Genomic DNA, 10,069 nt, shown 5'->3' on the forward strand with positions numbered 1-10,069 from the left:
AGTGCTCGCGTCAGTCTGATTTTTAGAACTGGTCTTCGTCAAATCTGCCTTTCGCGGGCTATCACTGGTTTCAACAGTCCCCTTATACTGATAATACTTATATTTTACTTTCTTTAATAGTTTTAATTTTTATTAATATTTTACAGTACTTAGCATTAGCACTTCATTTTTCAGTAGAAGTGGCTAGGAATCTACCATCCCGAATGATTTGATGGTCATAGGTCCATCTATGTTCTTGAGCCTGATTGCAATAATACATATACAAAAACATTAAACTAACTGTATGTTATAAAATGAAAATACCAATAAAGATGATTGAACTTAAAAAAAACATTAAATTAAATAGTAAAAGGTTTATAGATTTAAACAATAAAGCTCTATCAAATTAACTACATACAAAATACAGATTGCTATCACACCAAATTATTCAGACACAAAACCTATTCACTTGTGGCAGGACAAACATCAATGGATTTTTAGTTTTTCAAAGCAATTCCTGCAATTTTTACAACTCTCTACTTCTTGTTTGTCATAGACAAAACACACATTCAGCATTGCAGGATGTTGGCATCAGTGGCTCAAGAGTGTTGCTGCTGACTGATGAACTTGCCAGGGAGAGTTCTGGGTATGTTGCGAGGATGTCTTTAACTGGAAGGGCTTGGAGGATTCCTGTCAACTACTTCAAGGATGCACTGCTATTCAGTGGGCCTGAGCCGAAAATGATTGGCTTCTGCCCACCAATGGCTACATCTCTACTGCAGACTGTGCTTGGACCTCAGCACCTCCAGCTGGCTGTTTCATTTCAGTACTTCCTGAAGCTTTTTTTTTTATATTTATTTCTTTATTAATTTTCAATTTAAATCAAGCTAACCACTTGTACAGAAAGCAATAGTCATAATAACAAATAATCATAAGGTAATTTAACATCCAATAAAGAAACATTATTTAACTATTTATGCTCAAGTCCTCTTACTGGATCCAAGTTTTAAATTTAGCGAAAAATTAAAATAACAGAAATTTTTTAGCAAGATGCTAAAAGCAGAAGCACTGAAAATGAGGCTTCTTAATTATATTAGGGTTCAAGATATTCCTCCATCCAGACGAGACATTGCTACAAAAGTTGTCAATTGAGATGGTTCAAAGAATACATATTTAACAGAACGGTAACACACTATACATTTACATGGGTGTCTCATATAAAAGGTAGCCCCCAGAGAAGTAACCCCAGGTTTCAAAAAAGAAATTCACGGCGACGCTTCTGTGTCTCCCTTGTAAGATCAGGAAACATCTGTACTTTACAACCAAGAAAGATTTTTTGTCTATTTTTAAAGTAAAGTCTTAATAACCATGTTTTATCTAACGGAAGCGCCACAGTTAGAATCAAGGTTGCTGGTGATGCCAAGTCTTTATCAGATGTCTCCAATAATTCTGAGTCCTGAATAAACCCAAAAAAATGTGAGAAGAAATAAGCTCGAACAAAGAAAATCTCCCAAGCCCCAAGACGGAAACTGAGATGAGAGGGAGAGACCACCCATATAGAGGAGGAAATAAATTCCGCTCGAAGAGAATCAATGTTAAATATATTAAATATTTGAGAGAGCCCTCAGTCACACAGCCATCCTCCAGTGCCCCAGAGGTAACGGCTGTCACTGGTTTGCACCCAGAAAGGTGTCAACTGTGAAACATCCCCAGGCTCTCTGTGAGTTTTAGTGATAAATAACACAAAGGTGCAAAGGAGTGCAAACAAAATCAAAACACCCTCTCTACAAGTGGTCTCTGCCCCTGATCCAGGGGGGCCGAACAAGAAAGTTCAAGTGTCCAAATTCAACAAAATAAAGCCAATGGAAGATACTTAGCTTCTAAGAAAAAACAGGGTAAGTCTTGGAGACTGGGATGAAGCTGGAGAATATGCCAGTGAGTCCTGATTCTACGAGCCACTTTAGAGGCGTGATCTGAGAATGAAAGAACACAGATGGTCTTAGTGTCTTCACAGGAAGGAGCCTTTGAAAGTAACAGGGCCCTGTTAGCATACAGGGCTCTGTTGTAGGCATGAGAGAGAACCCTGTGAGGATACCCCCGCTCCCTGAAGCGGGTGTACAAGATACGAGCTTGCCTAGGTTCGTGCAAAGTCTGCGAGTTCGTAGGAACTGGCTTATAGGCAAAGACTGCTTAAGTTTGGTGGGGTGACAGCTGGTATAATTCAAATAGTTATTAACTTCAACTGGTTTTCTGTATAAGGTATTTCTAATCGCATTCGGAGTCAGCGTGCAGGTCAGCATGCTAAATGTGATGACAGCTGTGATATATACGCTATTTCGATTGAGGGACCCACGTGGCAACACCCAGTGACCCAGAAATTGTATCCTCATAAATCGGACACTTCGTGTATTTCTAAGTGGGTCATACACGTCATCGAGTGTCCGTGCCACATGTTATATGTGGGACGTACCCAAAGGACCATTAGAACACGTCTTATTGAACACCGTAGCCGGATCAATACAAAATCTATGAGTTCTCCCATGGTGCCTCACTGTATACAACTCAATCACACATTTCAGGACTTACGTTGGGTTGTCATTGAGCAGATCTATGAAGACTACCAGGGGAACAAACTATCTTTGTTACAACGGAGGGAACAGTATTGGATTTTCGAACTCCAAACTCTGTCCCCCATAGGACATAATGAATATATTGAGTGGCATCACACTTTTTAACCATCTAGTGTGCTTTCAGCACGGTTTTTGTTTCTTTTTGTTTGCCTGGACTTATTTTTTCACTACGTTTGGATCTTTTAACATTTGTGAGGGCAGGTTGATTTTTCCCTGTTCGCAGCTGTTTAGTCACGTGATGTGTCAATTCAGTGACGTCTCCTGGTCTGCAGTTTAAATCGGAGGCGTCTATTCCAGTTCAAGCGCCATTTTCTCCTATCGCCAAACTGCTACAGCCCGATGATTTTGGGGCTCTTGCTCTGAGCCAGCTGTTCCTGAAGAAGGGGGTTTTTTACCCCCGAAACGGAGTCTCGTAGGACGCTTGGTTACTTGCTGGCTGTTTTTTCTGAGAAGCTAAGTATCTTCCATTGGCTTTATTTTGTTGAATTTGGACACTTGAACTTTCTTTTTCGGCCCCCCTGGATCAGGGGCAGAGACCACTTGTAGAGAGGGTTTTTGATTTTGTTTGCACTCCTTTGCACCTTTGTGTTATTTATCACTAAAACTCACAGAGCCCGGGGATGTTTCACAGTTGACACCTTTCTGGGTGCAAACCAGTGACAGCCGTTACCTCTGGGGGACTGGAGGATGGCTGTGTGACTGAGGGCTCTCTCAAATATTTAACATTGATTCTCTTCGAGCTGAATTTATTTCCTCCTCTCTACGGGTGGTCTCTCCCTCTCATCTCAGTTTCCATCTTGGGGCTTGGGAGATTTTCTTTGTTCCAATAATTCTGAAACATTTAAAGTTTGTTGGCCCAGTTCTTTTTGTTGATTTACAGAAACTTTCATCGGCAAATAATAGACACGTGAGAATGGTGGTAACATTTCTTCTGATACTTCTAGGATTTCCATCAAATATCTCTTAAGCATTTCTGTTGGATTTACCATTTCTAATTTAGGAAAGTTAATTAGCCTTAAGTTATTACTACGAGAATTGTTCTCAAGCATTTCAACTTTCCTTCTCAAGTTGGTATTGTCTTTAATTAAAGTCTCTTGAAGTTGTTTAGATGTAATTATTTCCTTTTCAATTTTCTGAATAGATGCATCTGAGTCAGACAATTCTTTTCTTAAATCTTTAAGTTCTTTTGTATGTTTTATAATTTTTCCTTCCAGGTATTGAAATTTAGGCATAGTGGACTTTACAAAACCAGCAATTAAGTCCCATAATGAATCTAAGGTTACAATTTCAGGTTTAACCAAAGAAATTGAAGTTTGTAAAATAGTAGAGTGCTCACCATTCTGTAGAGATTCTTCGAGGCCTGTCTCCTGGATTTCGCCCCCTTGTAAAGTTGGATTCTCCTCAGGCATATTTGTTAGAGCTCCTTGAGTATGAGCCCCAACCTCCAAACCTTCTCCCAGATTTAATCTTGCCTCTGAGGGAGAGAACACCACCGACTCCGGGGTTTCCCCACCCCTGGGAGAACTGGTAACCTGAGGTTGTGGGGGCGGCGCCCTTGCGTCGGGGTTCAGCGTAACATCGTGCCCTGGAGGAACAGCTACGGGTTCACCTCCCTGTATCCTCAACGGGCCGCCTTCCGATGCCCGGGAAACCTCCTGCACTCGCCTCAAAAGCCGTTCAATGTTGCCCAGAGAGGGAACCTCGGGACGCCGCGAGACAGCAGCAGTGTTCCGTCCTCTTCTCTTAGGTATAGTTGTAAGTAACTAGAAAACCCTTTTCAGGTTTCAATAGTAATGAAATTCCTTAATTTGTGAACAAGCCCGACGCGAGCAGCTCAGCGCGTCTAGCTTGAAGCAGCCATCTTGAATCCCAGTACTTCCTTAAGCTTAGCTTTGTTCTTTTCCCCCCACTTTCCCAGGCTTTAGGACACAACTCTCTAGAACGCTTGGTTTTTCCAGCTCCTGCTCATACTATCTGTCTACTATGCAGTGGCGTACCTAGGGTATGTGACACCCGGGGCCCATCATTTTTTGACACCCCCCATGTAAAAAAATATTTTTTATAATGACCATGAAACGGAATAAATGGTCAGAATAGAAACAGGCAGTGAAAATTTTCTTATATTCCAAACATAACATAACATAAATTATGTCTGAATTGTCATGACATCAGAAGTACATATGGAGTAGTTGCAGGTGATGCTTGGGACAGTTCTGATTGTGTTAGTTCGGTTTTATGTGTTTTTTGAATAGAAGGGTTTTTATTTCTTTTTGAAGGTTTTGTAGTCTGTGGTCGAGGTCAATAGGTTGTAGAGTTGGGGGTTGAGTGTTGCAGCTCGAATGGCTAGGAGGTTGTCGAACAGTTTTTTTCTTTTGACGTTTTTGGTTGGAGGGTGTGCGAATGGTGCATGAGTTCTCCTATGTCTGTTTGAGGTGGATTGAATTATTTAGCTGAAGAAATTAGTTACCCCCTCATCCCACACACATTAATTCTCTTCCATTTTTGTTTCCATTATAAAAAACACTGATAAGTTCCCAGAAAAAAAATACATTAAAATAAGAAGTGAAAACAAAGGCCCCTACAGATGAGAACATAACATAAGAATAGCCTAACTGGGTCAGACCAATGGTCCATCATGCCCAGTAGCCCATTCTCATGGTAGCCAATCCAGGACACTAATACCTGGTCAAAACCTAAAGAGTAGCAACATTCCATGCTACCAATCCAGGGCAAGCAGACACTTCCCCCATGTCTTAATAACATATTATGGACTTTTCCTCCAGGAATTTGTCCAAATCTTTCTTAAAACCAGCTACACTATCTGCTTTTACCATAACTTCTGGCCACTTCATTTTAAAGTTTAGATCTTTCCTTTCAAACAGAGACCTTGCTAGATGTCAAATACAGCACAAGGTAACTTCACATGGACTTAGCTGTGCAGGAAATGTGAATCTCCTCATACACCCACCATATAGTGCAAAAATGTGCAAAGGTCTGTTTTTTTCTTTCGATCACTACATAGCCTAATGCCACACAAGCAGCGCTGTTACAAACATATTCTGTAGGTCAATGCTAAGGATAACAAAGTTTCCTTCCTTGGACCAGAAGGAGATACTGTTAAACCACTGGAAGAGATCTCAAAACAACACCCAAAGACCCACTCAGTATGTGAACCAGTTGAGTGGAGTGGACTAACTGGGGGGGGTGGAAATGGGCCCGGAGTTTGCTCAGCAGAATTTCCCAGACCACATCTTCCTCTCAACACATTGAAACACTGCCACTACCACCACTAGGAACACCTCACTGGGTAGGCCAGCTATGCTATAAACTTTATAAAACACATTATTATATTTTCTTATAAAGCACATATTTTAACTGAACTCTCTGACATCCTCAGCCTTTCCATTCACAAAAATAGAAGAAAGAAAAGTTCCCATTTCCTGCTGTCTCATGTCCCCGGCCTATACAATATTTTTTTTTCTGCAGACCCTTCAAAAGTCTGACCAAATCCTCGTTTCACTTGCATTATAAAGTACTGAGGTTGCCATCTCTCCCCAATCCCAGGTCCTAAAGTCTAAGACAGTAGCGCAAACTAATGCTGCCAGATTCAGGAAAAAAAATTTTGATTCGATTCAGCCTATTGAATTGGTTTTTCAATTCGATTTTCCTGCCCAGTTGGGTGATTTTTTTCAAAAATCCTGGTGGGTTTTATAGCTTTTTCACCCCCTTTGGCTTCTCCTAACCATACTGGCGCTGTGGTGTAAATAAAATAAAGAAACAAAAAGGACTTTTCCTCTCTGTTAAATCCTAGCTCACGTTTGCAGTCCAACACCAGCTCTGGCAGGATTCATATTTCAAATCTGACATATTGTAATCACAAAACAGAAAATAAAATTAATTTTTCTACCTTTTGTTGTCTGGTTATATTTCAAATCTTGTTGGTCCAAGGCTCTGGTTTTCTTCTGATAACTTGCTTGCGGGCTGCTTCATAGGTGGTGCAGGAAGGTCAGTGGGGCGAGCGGTCCTTAGGGGGTGGGGGGACTGAACGGCAAGGCCGGGAGCACCCCCTCAGGGCTGGCACCCGGGGCGGACCGACCCCTCCTTAGTACTGCTACTATGTAAGAGGGGTGAAAGTTCATCTGTTTAGTTCCTCCCTTGTCCTTGGATTTTTTGTCTTCTAGATGCGGGTACCACTAATGTTCTGATCTTCCTGCTGTAAGCAAGGGAATCCAGGTGGCTGATGCTCAAAGCTAACACCAGTGCTAAAAGTGGGTTAGTGTCTGGTTAGTGTGTATGTTTATATTCCAAATGCTCTAATTGGTTCAGTATATGGATTCTACCCAGTGCATCACAGGATGCTCTACATGGGGCAGGGCACCGCCATTTTGGAGATTACAGCATCTGGCATCTGGCATCTTGCCTCTTCTTAGGCAACTGGATCTGGGAACCTTGGTAGAAGCTTGAGGAGGGGAGAGGGTGCCATTAAACATCAGGGATTAATTTTTTTTTTTTTAAGGACTTGGGAAGGATGGAGGGGTCAGGAAGCCACTAGATACCAGTGATTTTTTTGAAGGGACTTGAGAGGAGGGAAGGAGGAATCAGAGTTCCACTAGACACCAGGAAGTTTTTGAAGGGTAAGAGAGGAAGAGGCTATGGGGGATCCTGTCAGCACCTGAGTTAATCAAATTTCAGGCACTGAAAGGAAAGGTAGAATAAAATTCTAAACAGCAAATTACTGCAGCAATTTTTCATTGGCATTCATTTGCATACTCATTACTCTGAGTATGCCATGTCAAATTTCCTGTGCTAGATTTGTGGTAGAATATAATTCTACTATGAACCTTTGAACATTGACCCCCCCCCCCCAAATGCTCTATTTTCCTTTTACTTCTTCTTCTTCCTGTATCTTTCTTTCTTTCTTCTATTGTGCTTTCTTTTACAGCATTGTAAGTCCTCTGAAATCTTTTTTATTTTCCTGTCAGATACAAAGGGTACTGATGGAACTTTTCTGGCTTGCTGTGGTTTCTATCCAGGACTCTTATTGGCTTCTGCATTTATTGATTTTTTTTAATTAATTTATTTGGATTTTGCTCTCACCTTTTTCAGTAATAGCTCAAGTTGAGTTATGGTTGAGGCATTCAGGTATGGTAGATTCTTATATTCTAGGACCTAGTTGGGTGCTTTGCAGCTCATGTTGTCTCTATCTTCTGCTGCTGTTCCCCTTCCTCTGGGTAAATAAAGCTTTTTTTACTTTTTCATCTGCTTCCTCAAGCATAGATTATACACACACGAGTACATTCTTCAGAGTAGGTATAAATTTGGGCAAGAGCATTTCTACATTACTGGGGTCTTAGTATGAGAGATCAATGAAAATTTCTCAGCTCAACCAATAAAGTTGGGCCAGTCTCCATCGAGGGCTACACACTTAAATCAGCAATTTTTCACTTTTTTCATTCCATGTTTTTCTGACAGAGCGAAAAAGATGGAAAAAAATCACTGGACTAAGTGTAAAGCCCTCAATGGAGACTGCCAAGACTGTGATGATTGGGTTGAGAACTTTTCAATGACCCCTCCATAGAATCCTATTTTATAAAGGCATGAGGGCTCCTATGTGAGATTTATCAAATATGTAATAAGCATTTTTATACATTTGTCATATAAGCACCCTCTTATGAACCTACCACTTTACTCACTGTTGAGAAGGTGAACCCAAATGTTGTGTGCAGCATTTTATAGTTCTTCTGGTTGCTTTCCATAACGCTCCTTTCAGTTCCTTATTTCTCAGACTATAAATCAAGGGGTTGAGCAGTGGAATTGCAGTTATATACACTATAGTGAACAGTTTGTTAAGGTCCATTGAATAAGGAGACTGAGGTCTCATGTACACACCAAAAGTGGTTCCATAAAATAAAAGGACAACTGTGAGATGGGAGGAACAGGTAGAAAAGGTCTTCTGTCTCCCCTTAGCAGAGTGGATTTTTAGGACAGCAGAAATAATGTACACATATGATATAATTGTTAATATGAAAGGGGTAAAACCTACAATTGGTCCTTCAATATAATTTACAGTGTCAATGACAGAGGTCTCCGAACATGACAAGGTCATCAATGTTGTGATGTCACAGAAAAAATGGTTAATTTCATTAGAGCTGCAGAAAGATGATTGTGATATTAAAGTAACATGAGGAACTGGATTTAGAAATGAAATTGTCCATGAAACAATAGCCAGAGTAAAGCAGACTTTCTTGTTCATGATGATGGTGTAATGCAAAGGTTTGCAGATGGCAACATAGCGATCATAGGCCATAGCAGTGAGAAGGTAGAACTCAGTATTTGTAAAGAACAGGAACAGGTACATCTGTGTCATGCATTGCATGAAAGAGATGGGCTTATTCTGTGCTATGAGCACTGCTAACAATTTAGGCACTGTGACAGTCACATAACAGATTTCTAGGAAGGACAAGTTGATGAGTAAGAAGAACATGGGGCTGTGTAGATGGGAATCGGAGCAAACAATGTTTATAATAAGAAGGTTCCCTGTCAAGGACATCAAATAAATAATCAAAAACACAAGGAAAAGTAGGAACTGTATCTCAGGAAACTCAAAAAAACCCAGAATGATGAATTTTGTCACTTCAGTGTGATTCAGTTTTTTCATTTCTCTCATTTGGATCAGCTGTTGGAATTAGAAAGGCTTGATAATATAGCAGTATGCCTAAAGAGGAAGTCCAAATATTCCTTAGTTTAAGTCTACAGTATGTGATGAAAACAACAGAGTCTCTCAGATCCAGTCACAATAGTTCACAAATGCAAACAAATTTACAGTTATTCCAAGAATGCGTGAATGTGTGTGTGCCTCTGGTGGTAATTTTATAAAATGGGTATTAAAAGTTATATATCTATTATGCATGTAAATGATTAGAATTAGGGCATATATTACTCTCCATATTCTATATATGGAATTGAAAATTGCATTTGTAAATTTGTGTACATGCCCAATTTATGCATGCAATTTAATTGAATAGAATTAATTAGCACCAATAACTAGGGGCTAACGATAGATTATTAGTGTTAATTGGCAACAATTTGGGTTTTTTCTTTCTCTTTATTAGCATTTCAACTTAATTTCCAAGACAAAACTTTTGTTACAAGAAACACAGAGATGAAAAAAAAATTACACCTAAGAAGTATCCATTTTAACCCTTCATTAGACCAATAATAATGGGGAGTGGTCAAAAGGAAAAGTAAGGAGACTAACAAGTATCAGTACAACCCAGGAAAAGGCCTAATGTGATACCATTCATATTACTACTATCTCTAAACCTAATACAGCTCTCATATACCCCACCTTTTACAAAATGTTATTAGTGCAGGGAGCCACATTGAATGCTACGCGCTTCTCCCAATGCTCATAGAGTTCCTATGAGTGCTGGGAGCAGTGCAGAGCATTCATCGTGGTT

The 10,069-nt window shown here is 40.1% G+C and overlaps 1 pseudogene; it reads right to left on the reverse strand.

Moving 5' to 3' along the window:
- Positions 1-3,000: 3,000 nt before the first annotated feature.
- On the reverse strand, positions 3,001-9,276 carry LOC117360340 (annotated as a pseudogene).
- Positions 9,277-10,069: the final 793 nt, after the last annotated feature.

The sequence above is a fragment of the Geotrypetes seraphini genome, chromosome 5 (genome assembly GCF_902459505.1).
Source record: "Geotrypetes seraphini chromosome 5, aGeoSer1.1, whole genome shotgun sequence".
Lineage (NCBI taxonomy): Eukaryota > Metazoa > Chordata > Amphibia > Gymnophiona > Dermophiidae > Geotrypetes > Geotrypetes seraphini.